Genomic DNA, 14,272 nt, shown 5'->3' on the forward strand with positions numbered 1-14,272 from the left:
TTTCTAAATAGTTATTTCAAAGTTGTTGGGCATATGCTTGCAATTAGATACCGAAGGTAACTGTGGACCTGTAAAGGAAATCTGAGAAGGAAAATCAGATATAAAGATTTCCAATTGGTTTTCGTTTCTCCTCTGTTGCCTTATTTTTTGTGTTTTTAAAAAATTTCCCTATCTGAGGAGCAACAAGATATGTTATTAATGGACCCTGAGTAGGACAAGTTATTTGTTATAGTAACTTTTGACCTGTTTAATAAGCAGTCAAGCTGTGTAGTAGAGTTTTTATTGTACTCTGCAGTATACAGTTATGAAGTGTGGTACATAATAAAATAAAAGCAATAATGTTGATATTTCTGAGGGATCCATCAGAGCTGACCTGAAGCAACATATTTCATCTGGTTTGTCTGGGTATGAATGTCTGAAAGTTATAGCTGAAATTACTAGAGACAATATCGTGTTTATGACTTCTGATTGTTTACCACTGCAAGGAACCTCACCCTTGGTGATTCCCAAAACTGTTTCCATGACAGTTCATTAGTGTTGGTGTCAAGAAACAAATGAAAAAGACGAAATGCATTTACTATTAGGCAAGAAGACGTTTTAAGCTGAATGTTAGTTTTTAATGTGTACGAGGGTAAAAAGCAAACGTGGAACCATTCTGATAGGGAAGGGGAGGGCACGGGTCATTTTTGTCGTTATAAGTAGGCTTTTCTGTGTACGTAATGCTCAGCTCTGTGCTTCATAAAATCATTAATGTAACTTCAGATGGCTTTTTGTAGGAAGGCAGAAGAATGATCAAAGAGGAAGTGACTCTTTTCACTACACAAGCGCGGGGTGGGCTGTGGAGTTCGCCGTCCTGAGAGTGAGCTCTGCTTAATACTGGACAAGATTGCCATTCGAATCTAAAAAGTGCATTTATCTGTAAAAAGATAAATTACTACTTTGAAATATAATTTATGTGTTTGCTTGTTTCTCTTCCTTATCAGATTTTACGTACCTTGAGGATAGAGGCCTGTGTCCTATTTATCTTTGTGTTTCCAGAACACAGGATAGGATTCTGGCCCACAGTGGATGTTCAGGAGACGTTTGCTTAATTAATATATTAGTAGTAGAGATGCTTGAATTTTTTTTTTTTTCCTTGCAACAGCTCCCAAGCAGTATGAGGCCAAGGAAAACAATTCAGAAATAAATGGTTTCCTAACAATAGGATTCTTAAGATATTCGGTACTGTCTTAAAAATGACTACTGCCTAATTTTTTTCCTTATAAGAAGGAAATTTATCTGTCTTGATCAGGTAGACCACTTTGAATTCAGTTTTTATTTGTATGAGAACCTCATGCTTGTGTTTGTGTGTGTGTGTGTGTGTGTGTGTGAATTACATAATTATTAAAGTTTCTCCTAGGATAATTTGGTTTTTAAAAAAATTTTTTATTGTTTATTATTTTTGAGAGAGAGAGACTGAGAGCAAGCAGGGAAGGGGCAGAGAGAGAGAGAGAGAGAGAGAGAGAGACAGAATCCGAAGCAGGCTGCAGGCTCTGAGTGCTTAGGACAGAGCCGGATGCAGGGCTTGAACTCACAGACAGCGAGATCATGACCTGGGCTGTAGTTGGCCGCCCAACCAACTGAGCCACCCAGGCGCCCCTCTCCCAGGATAGTTTGTAACTGAGCTTCTAGTAAACTGCAGAATTTTGGTGGTGGTGGTATTATTATTATTATTTAGCATACAAAAATACAGAATCCTTGAGTTTTAGCAAGTTCATGAAATCCACACAGACACAATTTTAAGCATGAACTGTTTTTGACTACCATTTCTGCTGCTGCCAAAGTAGATTTTAGGCCACATTTTCAGATGCATCAACATTTCACTGGCGTGTTGATTCTATAAATTTTGTTTTGGATGTCGTGCTGGGGACAGGAAAGATATTAATTAGTGGTAGATAAGTTTTTAAACATTGCGTTCAGCTCAGTGCAGTCATTTTATATGACTGTGATGAATCATTGATGTTTTATTTCACTGACGGAATGATATAAAAATATTCATTAAAAAAGAGCAGCTGTAAAATGGCAATATGTAAATGTGCTGTGTGATTTTGCATACTATTTAGTTTTATAAATAAAAGTATTAGCTTTAAAGAAAGCATCGTATACTTGTGAGTTTTTCCAAAGATAATGCTACATAGACACTCATGCGTGTAAGTATGTTAAAATGATTCACCCTTCAATCAATATATGCCTTAGGAGCAGTCATCAGACGTAGTTTTAAAGTTGCCTTTTTCCCATCCATTGTGTCCACCACATTTCGTATGGCCCAGAATCAGGCGGTGAGGAAACCTGATTGGACCTCCAGGAAGTGCTCTGATGTTAATCAGCCTGGTGTGCAAGACAGAAAAGCTGATAGTCCGAAATTGCACTTTAAACTAAGACAGACTGTCAGTCTTTAGGAATGTTGGGGAATGGCCTATTTATGTAATCAGATACTAACCCTGGGAGGAAGCTGTCAGGCACATTCTTGTTGTGTAAGCAGCAGGCAAACTGTGCTTTATCTGACAGACAGTGTGTAAATCTGTCCATGCAAAAATCCAAATGTTTAGTTTGCTCCTAGTCACTGTAATAATCTGCTTATTTTCGTCTGCTAGAGCAATGACATCACTTAGCAGAATGTGCTGCAGACATAGGGCCCAGATAAGGCTGTGTTAGTGTCAGTCATTCATTCTGTGATTGGCAAGAAGAGAAATAGGAATTTACTAGAGGTTTGCTTTCAGCTAAAAGAATAGACAGCACGTTCTGGACAGGAATAACTATTTAGCGTGGTTATTTTACATCTTGGGAAAATGGATAGAAGACATCATGTCTAATTATAGTTTCTAGGAATAAGTAGCTTACTATATCAATAACTATTGAATAGTTATATCCCAAAGGAATCTTCTTTGATTTGTTAAGATGCTTTTACGTATATATATGTGTGTGTGTGTGTGTGTGTGTGTGTGTGTATTTCATTGACTTTTGTACGTACTATATATATCATCCTTTCATGTATCATTTAAAAAAATACCTCATATTATGTCATCATTTGTTTCCTGTGAATAGTGACCTCTTCATGAATGTGGACATTTAAGAATCTGTAAATTAAACCCTATTTTTGAAGAGAAAGTGAAGTGTTTTTTTGTTTGTTTGTTTTTTTAATCTGAATATATGACTTTAAAGTCAGGGAGTTAAAAGATGAATGCAGTGTTTTCATAAATTTGTTCAGTGAGAATAGAGTACCTTTCCATGACTGAAAGATCTCTATGTTATCAAATATTAATTGTTAGCAGTGTTTTCTTTGATAATTCACTCTTGGATAAGCAGTATACCTTCAGGAATTTTCTTTTAAATTCCCATAAGATTAGATTGTTTAAAATTTTACTCAAGTCTTCAGTTTGGTTTTACCAAGTAAGTGATGTGTTTGCTAATTGTACATAATGATTCTAAACTGTATTAATTATTTTAAACAAAGGGGAAACCGAGTACCGGACCACGGTATTTTATGATCCATAACTTTATAGGACACATTGAACTCTCACCAGGAAAAGCTAGCTGCCGGCCAGATGAGCTGATGGTGGCATATGCCCTTGTTGGACCACCAGAGAGAGACCCCTTTGCCCAGGTCCGGGTAGCCAGAGGTGTCTGAGAGGCCCAAGAGCTTTCTAAGAATTTTAACAACAGTGGTAGGAGAGAACTAAAATATATACGAAAGCATGCATAGCTGACGCACCGATATCACCCCTTGGAATACGAGCGTAATTGCATTTCCGCTCTGTGTTCTGTACAGTTGTAGTCATCTTTATTTTGATTTAGTATGAACATACCAAGTATATTTATAGAGTACTTGACTACTGTAATTATTTACTACTTAAGCACCCGATAGTAACTTCACATAATTAGTCAAAGTTTAATTGATTTTATTACCTGTCAAAGTTAAATTGCCCAAATTTTCAAATCAGCTAATTTAGAAACATACCCCCTTAGATTATTTGATCACTGAATTTAAAATGTTACCTCTTGACAGAGCTCTGTCGCCCACTCTGTCTATACGAATCCCTGGTCAGATCCACTTAAGCTCAGGTAAAAGTTCAAATTCAATCAGAGGACTTGTTTACTTGATAGCAATTAACGTGTGCTAATATTGTTGCTTTTGTTTTTCCCCAGAGGAAATGCTCCTAATCCTGTTTCACCTGGGCTTTTATTCTCAGTACTTTTCTTCTCCTTCTCCCGCTTCCAAGTGACTCTGTGTATATTCCTTAGTGCTTCCCTGCATGTTATTGTTGAAGAGTAGTAGATACCAGTAATTGATGTAAACTTATTTATCGTGAAAAATGCTAGTGGTGTTTGGAGATGTACAACACGGATCTCTGGATATTCTGTGAGGCGGTTTGTAGAAACGAGGACAAGTGTCTCCTCTGTCTTTGAGCATCTTTTTTTCAGTTCCGAGCTCTTAAGCAAGTTTTTGTGAATATCCTCATGGAAGTTGCAGTGGAATGCTTCGTTCTATACATAACCAGTAGATACAGATGAAGTCTCTGTTTATTCATCTGGTATTTTTGTGTTTTCCTACCCTAGTTCTCAAGTCTCCGTTGAGAACGTTCAGTACGGTAATTGAGTACCTGTGACCTGTAAAGGCATCAAAACAGCTGGTTTTGGGGTGTGGGTTACAGCATGTATTCTCTGTTCTTTTGCTGTTGTTGGTGTCTTACCTTTCCAGACCTGTACTTCCTGGTTTTCTATTCTGATACAGCTGTTTCTGGAAGCTTAATTTATTAGATGGTTGCTTTCCTTTGTTTCGTTTTTATCGTCTTAGACAAGTAAAAAAGTAGAGGTACTCAGGCCTCTGTCTCCTGGAAGTCAGGCCCCTCTGTTCCGGTGGGGAATTTACTAGCATTTGGACTGCATATGGACTCTTGGATAAAACGACAGGGCTTAAAATATGATGCACATAGAATTTCTCACCGACCGTGATGGTTGCTTGATATCCCCCAGTATATTCGATTCACTCTTCCTCAGAACCCATCTTTGCTGTCCTAGAGAGAGGTAGTCTTCCAAGTTTTGAGACTTTGAGCACACCTTGTTCCTAAGACTAGACTTCATGGAAATTAGTTGAAATCAGATTTATAGGGATTTATTGTTGGGACGTATTTTGGGGGTGTTTTATTCCAGTTCCATCGCACCTGACATATGTAGACCTTGGGGCTGAGAGAATAACCAGGGCACCAGCCACCAGCGTTGCAGCTGAGTTGGTGTCATGGCGGCTCTCTGTTCCACTTCTGTGCAATGACCTCCTTTGAGCAACTTTGTGGTTTTCAGTATGCCTTTGGGAATGTCATTTGTCAGAGTATTTTTGCCATATTTTGACCCTTTGATAAAATTTAGTTATGCACAAATATGAAATTTTTTAAATGTTTGATAATATCACTTTTGTGCCCCCCACTACGATACTACTGTGAAAGATATCAAGAAGTTGAAAAATCAATGTAAATGTCCCTGAATTGTTTAGATTTCTTTCGGGAATGTGCACAGAAAGAAGTAGAAAATTCTCAAAAGTTAATGAGATGGTGTGGAGTAGAACTGTGAGTGGCAAATAAGCTATAACCAGATCATGACTCTGGTGTAACATAGGGCATTAAAATGGGGTATAAAACAAGGAGAGGTCTTTAGCGAGGGCTGGTCTGATGGCCTCCAAAGTCTGCTAATATTTTTTTATTATCGAATACCTGGAACCATCTCTTCAAAGTTGTGATTATGATCTTACTCAGGGCAAACAGGAGAATCTTTAATTGTCGTGAACAGTATCTATGATTAGCTGTCTGCTCTACGGCATTCATGCGTAGGCTTACAAAGGCATTGGACACTGCTGTCTGAGCTACCTGAATACAAATATAATGAGGCTTAGACTTCATAAATTCAAAGGCCAAAATATATCTTTCTTTCTAACGTTCTCATACTGCCTCAGTACATATTTCAGCTCTTGTCTCTCTCTGTAGTACTTTGATTGTATGAGCTATATAATACTACGTAAGTATGACATAGAAAAGCCCCCACAGTGGATGAAAATTAGTGATTCTGGTAAATTGTATTTAAGGTTAAACCTCTTTGGGGTGCCTGGGTGGCTCAGTGGGTTAAGCATCCGACTTTGGCTCAGGTCATGATCTTGAGGTTTGTGAGGTTGAGCCCCACGTCAGGCTCTGTGCTGACAGCTCAGAGCCTGGAGCCTGTTTCGGATTCTGTGTCTCCCCCTCTCTGCCCCTCCCCCGCTCACACTCTGTCTCTCTCTGTCTCTGTCTGTCTCTGTCTCTCTCAAAAATAGACATTAAAAGTTATTTTTAAAAGAATCTGCTTATTCATATATATTTTTTAAATGTTTATTTATTTTGTGAGAGATTGAGAGCGAGCAGGGGAGAGGCAGAGGGAGAGGTAGAGAGAGAATCCCAAGCAAGCTCTGCACAGTCAGCACAGAGCCCGATGCAGGCCTCAGTCCCCACAATTGTGAGGTGATGATCTGTGCTGAAATCAAGAGTTGGCCGCTTAACGGACTGAGCCACCCAGGTGCCCCTATTCTTATACATTTCGTAACGTGAAATGTGTGCTTGTAGATGTTTCTAATACAGCAGTGCGTAACGTGGTAAGTAGAAGTTCTCTTTTCTAAAATTGAGACCCTTCCTCTTCCTCCAGGCTTCCCACTCCCCGCCCGATACAGCTACTATTCACAGTCTGGTGTGAGACTCTTACAGTTGTTTTCTGTTTATTTGTATGTGTGTGGTGTGTGTGTATTTTTTTTTTTTTTTGGTAAGTGACATATTAAAATAAACCTAATTCCAGGGGTGCCTGGGTAACTGTCTGTTAAGCGTGTGACTTCGACTCAGGTCATGATCTTGCGGTCTATGAGTTCGAGACCTGCATCAGGCTCTGTGCTGACAGCTGGAGAACCGGGAGCCTGCTTCGGATTCTGTGTCTTTCTCTCTCTCTGCCCCTCCCCCACTTGTGCTCTGTCTCTCTGTCTCTCGAAAATAAATAAACTTCAAAACTTTTTTTAAAATAAGCAATTCTGTAAATGTTTCCCCTTTCTAATATTTAATTCATCAATTGAACAGCCATTTACTAGGTACCTACTATGTGCCAGGCAATGTATTGGGCCCTGGAGATAGAGCAGAAAATAAATCAGGCAAACATTGTGCTGTCATGAGCTTACATTTTGGTGTGGGGAGATATTCAGTAAACAAAATGAAAAGTCAGATATATTCCAGTATTAAAATAGTGGTGATACAGTAAAATTTTTAAGAGAGGGAAGAACCATAGTGAGGGCTGGGGTGCCAGGGGAAAGCCTTGGAGAGAAGGCGGCACGTGAGTCCAGAGGGGCTGAGCCACAGGAGTACTTGAGGCCCAAGGAAGAGTCTCGCGTGTGTCCCACCGGAAGGAGAGCACGGGCCGTGGCCAAGTGCCGCGGGGGCCTGTGTGCCAGGAGCGAGGCGCAGGACGGGAAGGAAGAGTTTGTGGGAGCTCGGGCCACACGAAGGTCTGGAGGACTCTGCAAGGACTTTGACTTTTTCTTCTGTGCGGGATGAGAAGGTCTGGCATGGTCTGGCAGAGGTGTTAACAGAAGCACTGTCTGTGGGGTGCAGACACTCGGCCGAGTGGTAGGAAGGTGGACGGGGATGGCAGAGGCAGGGAGGCTCTCATTGTGATCCTGCCATGAAGGGATGGTGCTTTGGGCCCTGGCAGTAGCAGCAGAGGAGATGGAGGTGTCCACACCCTGAGTATATCTAGGAAGCACAGCCCACAGGCTTCCCTGGTAGGTTGGATGAGAAAAGGATGAACGGACGATGCCAAGATTTGGGCCTGAACAACGGGAGGGATGAAGCCATGTCATTAACTAGCTAGGCAGAAACGAGCAGGTGCCACTGGTGGACGTTGGGAGCTAGGTTTAGACACATTCAGTTTGAGAAAGCTGTTAGGCAAACTGCTGGATTCGTCGGGTGGTCAGCTGAATACGGGCCAGACCTCAGAGGACACCTCAGAGCTGCAGATGTGAACTCAGAGGGCAGAATACACACCACCAAAGGACTGAATACAGGTCCAACAGAAGAGGCGTAAGGACCAGACCCTACATGGTGTCTTTGGGCGGACGGGGGGTACAAAGGTGGGTGCTGAGGATCACCAGAGGGCTGTGCTGTCGAGTCAGGAAGTGAGCGTGCGTCCGGGGACGGCTCTCTGCTGGTTGCTCGCGCGTCTTAGGTGCAAGTCCAGGCTTCCTCTTGAGTAGGAGTCTGATACTGACGACCCTGGTGCGCCGAGCTTGTTACGGGAGGACAGGACCGCAGTCCTGGCTGCCGGGCATGCCGGACTCTGGTGCAGCGACGTAGCTTCTGCTGGGGCAGCTGGCCCTTCCTGGGCCCCGGGGAGGCCTGCCTGTCGCCGAACTCTCCCTGCTACTCCTGCTCCCGAAGCTTCCTTATTACTACCTGAGGTGAAATAGCTTTTTGGACTCTACTGCATTTCCATGTATTTTACTCTGAAAAGTCTTTAAAAAAGAGATAATGGTACAAAGTGTTGAGCGGTTTGCTTTCTTTGTATCATAAAGTCTAAACTAGCCAGCTCTTTGCCTTTCCTTTCCGTTCTTTCCCAGCCCATAACGGAAAAGTCGTGTTTGTCACTAACGTCATTTTGGTAGTTCAGTTACTTCTGTATCGTAGCCTCCCTAACACTATCTCTATGCCAAGCGTGAGTATATTTTATCACCTACATCTTTCTAGTTGTTTTCGCTTATGCGCTTTAATTATATGGGAAAGAACTGTAGTCTAGTATTTTGAATGCTGGAAGGCAGATCATAAACGATAATGGCAACCCATAGAGTCTTGAGGTGTCGAAGATTTGAAAAATTAGTATAGGTGATCTACATATGCGATGTTTACAGATGCCTGTCTGAATTTGCCTTTTCAAAATAATTTAGAATATATGAGATGTAGATGAAATCCACAGATCTGTTTTGTGAAAAGAAGAATCCATAGCTGCACACATTCAATTTTGTAAAATAAATAATTCTGTTTTGTGTTGTGAGGAAGCTAAGGGAATTGCTTTGCCTTGAATTTGAGAATCTTTCCCATCGGCATATACCTCGAATCTGCGCGCACAGCCTGGTTTCACGCCTGCTTCATTACAGGTGACTCCATACCCACTGTGTACAGGCCACGTGGAAGAAAGGGCAAGGAGCCTACTACTAGTTTGTTAACAGCTTGCTCTCAGGTGGATCACATTAACTTTAAAACCCTTAAAAACTTGTTTTTTTATGTTAATCTAATGTTAGCACTTTCCCTTGAGCCTGTGATTTTAGAAAGGAACAGATCAAATCCCTTACCACGTGATCTTTCCATATATTTGAATGTCAGAATATTATGATTTAAAGCAAGCTGTGATCCGTGTCAGGCTCTACAGTGTCCACGTTGAGTTCGTCTGCTGAACTCACATTGTGCCTCGGTGATGCTCCAGTGCACAAATACCCTGGGATATTTACTCTGGAGTGTGCTGTAAGTGCTGCTCTTCGGACTGAGGTCTCAGAAAGGGTCAATTTTGTACTGAACTCTGAGATTGCTGGGCAATACATCTCAACCCTTCCAGCTAATCTTACCTTGAGCTCAAATGGTTCCCTAGATCATCCTGACATGCTGGAAGGCCGAGATGATGACAAAGGCCAAGACAATGAAATACCTAAGTTTGGAAAGGCTGCCTTTCCCAGCGCCAGCAAATCACAGTCACCACCAGGTTGGACAGTCCTTTCTAAATCTGGAAAATATATTCAAATGTCTAGAAATCCTGTTTCTGTAATAGACACATAAAGACCTACAGGATATTTGCTAGCATTTAAGACGCATGGGTCTATGGAACACGTTCCAGTATTGCAATAATATCTTTTAGAAAAAAACAAATACTAGTCGTGCATATGTTGAAGGTAAATTTTAACTTGTTTGGTAGAAAGATGTAGTTTATTCATTTCAACTTAATCTGTTGTATGTCTGAGTCCTGTAAGAAGTCATTTGGGATAGTGATACTCTATTGTCCCTTAACGAAGAACAACGCACCCGTTTAGAGAGTTGAATACACTGGGTATCAGTTGTCGGTTCTAACAGGGCTATAGTATTAGCAGACTTGAATTTCCTATGTTAGAGGTATAATCCAAGCACAACTTACGATCAATCATGTTGTCTTCAGTTTATTAATTTTGTTGAGGAAAACGGTTACTCTTTTTAAACCACCCTGGTAGGTCTTTATTGGAGAGGATTACTGGCAGGGGACTCGAAGTAGGAAACTGTGGCTTTCTTATTGTTGCTGTTTTTAGTCACTGTGAAATGATAGATCGTTCTCTTGATTTACTATTTATAGAACACCAGTGATCTAACTGTGATACAGAATGAAGAGATGTCCTGTGCCCAGTATTTTTAAAAATATTGATGTGGGTACACACCAGGAATAAGAATTACATAGTCCTACGGAGGCTCAGAGAGGCTGTCCATGGCCAGACGCTAACTTCTCTTTCCCCAGCACCGTGAATGTCTGGACCCAACATTATTTCTGAATCCGTGGCATGCCAGAAACTGAGCAACATTGCTTCTATGAAACTATCAGCTTTATTAACAAAAGGGGAGTGGAATTTATTCTATAGAGATATGCAGGGTTTTTCTATAATGTATGCCTGTCCTTGTAAAATTTCATGCAGTCATGCTAATGAAACATTTTCTTGATGTAGTATTATAACACTAGGATAAGACCTTATTATGACTTTTATAAATTCTGTACAAATCAGAGTTTTTTGATGGGTAGCACTGTGACAGATTGTCTGATTTGGGACAAAAATTCTTGTTCATACTCAGCTTCCATTAATATATCAGTTGTGTTTAACTTTAATACAGTAAAATTTTAAAAGAAAATTAGTTCATTTTGTGGTTGATTTTTTTTTTTCTCTTAGTGCTTTTCTCCTTTCCATAAGCCTGTTTTTGGTTTTACTGGTAAAATCTATCATGTTTCTATTTGTTAACCAGTTCACTCTAATACAGTAACTGGTGAGAGTGTCATCTGAAAACTGAGCAAAATGCTTTTCCCGTCGACATGTAAGTGTGATCTCGTTTCTTAGCTCTCAAGTAACATTTTCATAGCGTCTACAGGTATGTTGCTTGAAAGACAGCTGTTGTCTTAGCGCGAACGTGCTGTTTGGAAGACTGCAATACTTGGTCAAATATAAAAGTGAGCTCATCATAAATCTCAGGTGTGAACGTTGTTACGGTAGGTTTGTTTCTTCTTTTTCCCCAGACATGCGCGGTTTGTGGCTTGTATGTATACATACTGCATCTGAGTGGTCATGGGCACTCGTGAAGGGTAAAGGCACATTCACCTCCTTAGCAAATTATAGTCAAATAATTGTGGGAAACAAGCACTGAAGAGACATAGGAAGCGGAGAAAGAGAAACAATAGGTCGGTGGTTCCTTTTGTCCTTTCAAAGCCAAATTCCTCTCTCTGGTGATTGGGATCGTCTTAATCTGACTCTGCTTCGATTCAGCGTCTTTACCTCTCTCTTCCGTGCAGGGTGCTCCCCGCACCCCCTACGGGGCTCGGGTGATTGGCTCAGGGCTCACACTCACCACCTGGCCGGGTCTGCCTGTCTCTGCTCCTGAGCTGGAGCTTGTCAGCGCCTGCTCCCTGCCTTACTGGTGTCTGCTCTGTTCTTTCAGGCTCACCTGAAGCCCCACCTCATCCGTGAAGTCTTTCTGGCGATTTCAGTCAGGAGCCACCACACCAGTGCTTTTTGTAAACATCTTTTAAGGCCTCTTATAAAAGCCCAACATAATGTGGTGCTTTTGTGTTCTAATTCTTTCACTGAACCTAGTGTCGACCGTTAAATCATAGGCTTCTTTTGCAGAGACATGTATGTCTTCATAGGTTTGAACGTAGCACAGGTCATTTCTAGACACACAGTAGGTGGTAATACCTAATTTTTTTTTATTGATCACTTGATACAGAAGTAGCTGAATGATTATAATTTGAAGATTGTTAGGATTGTGTTCTCAATGTCCGAAGACAAAACAATAGTCAAGGCATTTGTGATGAAGCTTTAGATGAAATTTGAAATTCCTTTTGTCAATTTATCTCAGATTAGTTGTATTAATAAGAGCAATGATTGAACAGAAATTCTCTTTGTATGGTCTTTAAATAGTAATATTAGTCCTTTATTTGTAAGTGCTATTTTAACCTTCCTTACATAAATCCAGTGTTTTCCTCCCTAACCTGAAGCGATAAAATCTCATCTAGTCCAGAGTAGAGGATTTTGGCAATTTAATATATGTCTTGTTCTTCAGGACTTGACTTCTATGGTTAGTTAAAATTGTTTCAACTTCCCAAGCCCTCCAGGTCTGGGAAACCCTTGAAAGGGGGTAGTTTGAAGTGGAGGGGGCAGCCTGTGACGGGAATAGGTCTCATATGCGGTATAATTCCTTCCACCTGTTCTTTTCGTGTTGGTGTTTTAGAGCCATGCAGGAAACATAAACTCTTTCAGGACTAAACCAACTTCTCAGGCCCTGAGAAGGGGACTTAGTGGAGCTTTCTTTTCAGCGTTCGATTCGAGTTGTGTTGCCCTGTGTAGATCAGGGTGTTGGGGGACATTGGGGGGTGGCGGGAACGTGACCTATCATCTAAGCCAGGGATTGGCAAACTACGGCCTGCATGCCAGGACTAACATGCCTGCATGTTAGTCGCACTAACGGTGTGTAAATAAAGTTTTATTGGAACAGAGCCACGCTGCTTTGTTTATTTACTCTCTGTGGCCGCTTCTGTCCTAAGGAGGCAGAGATGAGTATTTGTATCAAAGACCTGATGAGTCGCCATGCTATGGAGAAGATGTTTACTGTCCTTGACACAGAGCTTTTCCAAGCCCCTGACGGAAGATAGCTCTGTGCTGGTGAGCATTGGGTACAGCACATGCTAGGGAGTGGGAAAGATTACAGCCAAGCTTCACGGGATGGTTTTGGGTAGACCTGAGTTTATGGTCTCTTTGACAAAGAAAAATTTCATGGGAATGAGATTTTGAAGGATGAATTCAAATCTCTGAGGGCATAGCCGTTGTAATCCTTGAATGTTTTTCTTCGGAATGAGTCATTCTCTTGGTTCTTAGTAGACTAAAGCAACCTGGGATTAATATTCTGCTTTAATGCTCCTCCCAGAAGTAATTTTGACACAAAGCTTTTCAACCTTGGGATTGGATTGAAAGAGCCGCAAAATATATTTCACAGCTTTTAGAATCTGAATGATATCTTAAGAGGTTTTAAAATGACAGGCTTTGGTGTGAGTGAGGTTAAATTTCTTTTCCAACTAGTTAACAAGGATCTAGCTTGTTAATTAGGCTAATTATCACCTGTTCAGGGCAAAAATGCACTCAAGACTGTTGGCTTAAAAAAAAAGTAGCAGGCTCCCTTGCTGTATAAAAGCCCGGGAGGCAGTGGGAGGGGCGGTCCAACTTTCATCTGTAAGCCACACATAAAGCCTGAAGAGTTGAATTTAGTAAATGAAACCTTTCTAATCTTAGGTCTTTGTGGCTTCTTGATATAAATCATGCTCGTGTTTTATATATAATCAGAAACAGGCCACTCTCCCAGGCTAGCCTTGTTTAAGTAATCTGGATACTAGCATTATCACGTAATAACTTCGGTTTCAGGTTATAACTTCATTCATTGAGTCAGAGTTTTTATTTGGACTTTGTACACATATACATGCACACAAATGTTTGGAAGGAGATGGTCAGAGGGACGTTGAATGTCTTCATAGTTACTATTTACCTGTCAGTGTACCTTTTTGATTACTCAATTCAGAGAAAAATACTGATTATTTTCCATGCAGTTTAAAGTTGGGCATTACACATAAACATATGTGTAGTACTTTGAAACTTCATAGAAGTAAGATGAGTAAGATTACTGTGGGCTAATACTGGGGTATTTTAATATGGATTTAGTGCCCGTTTCTCATGAATCGGTCTAAAAGCAGTATTGTCTATGTTTACTCAGATGTTTCCCGGGCCAAAAATAACAGAGGCATCTCACAATTCTGGTGCTTACAGATACCGCATCTGTTACATGGCAGAATGTCCTGAACTTTGTCATCTTGCTTTGTTATCCTTGGGGGTACCTTTTCAGCCTAAGACGCTCACGTGAATTAATTGAGCGTCATGGTTGCTCTTCGGTGGTTGTCGTTCTGTGCCTTTTATGTG

The sequence above is a fragment of the Leopardus geoffroyi genome (genome assembly GCF_018350155.1).
Source record: "Leopardus geoffroyi isolate Oge1 chromosome D3 unlocalized genomic scaffold, O.geoffroyi_Oge1_pat1.0 chrD3_random_Un_scaffold_47, whole genome shotgun sequence".
Taxonomy (NCBI): domain Eukaryota; kingdom Metazoa; phylum Chordata; class Mammalia; order Carnivora; family Felidae; genus Leopardus; species Leopardus geoffroyi.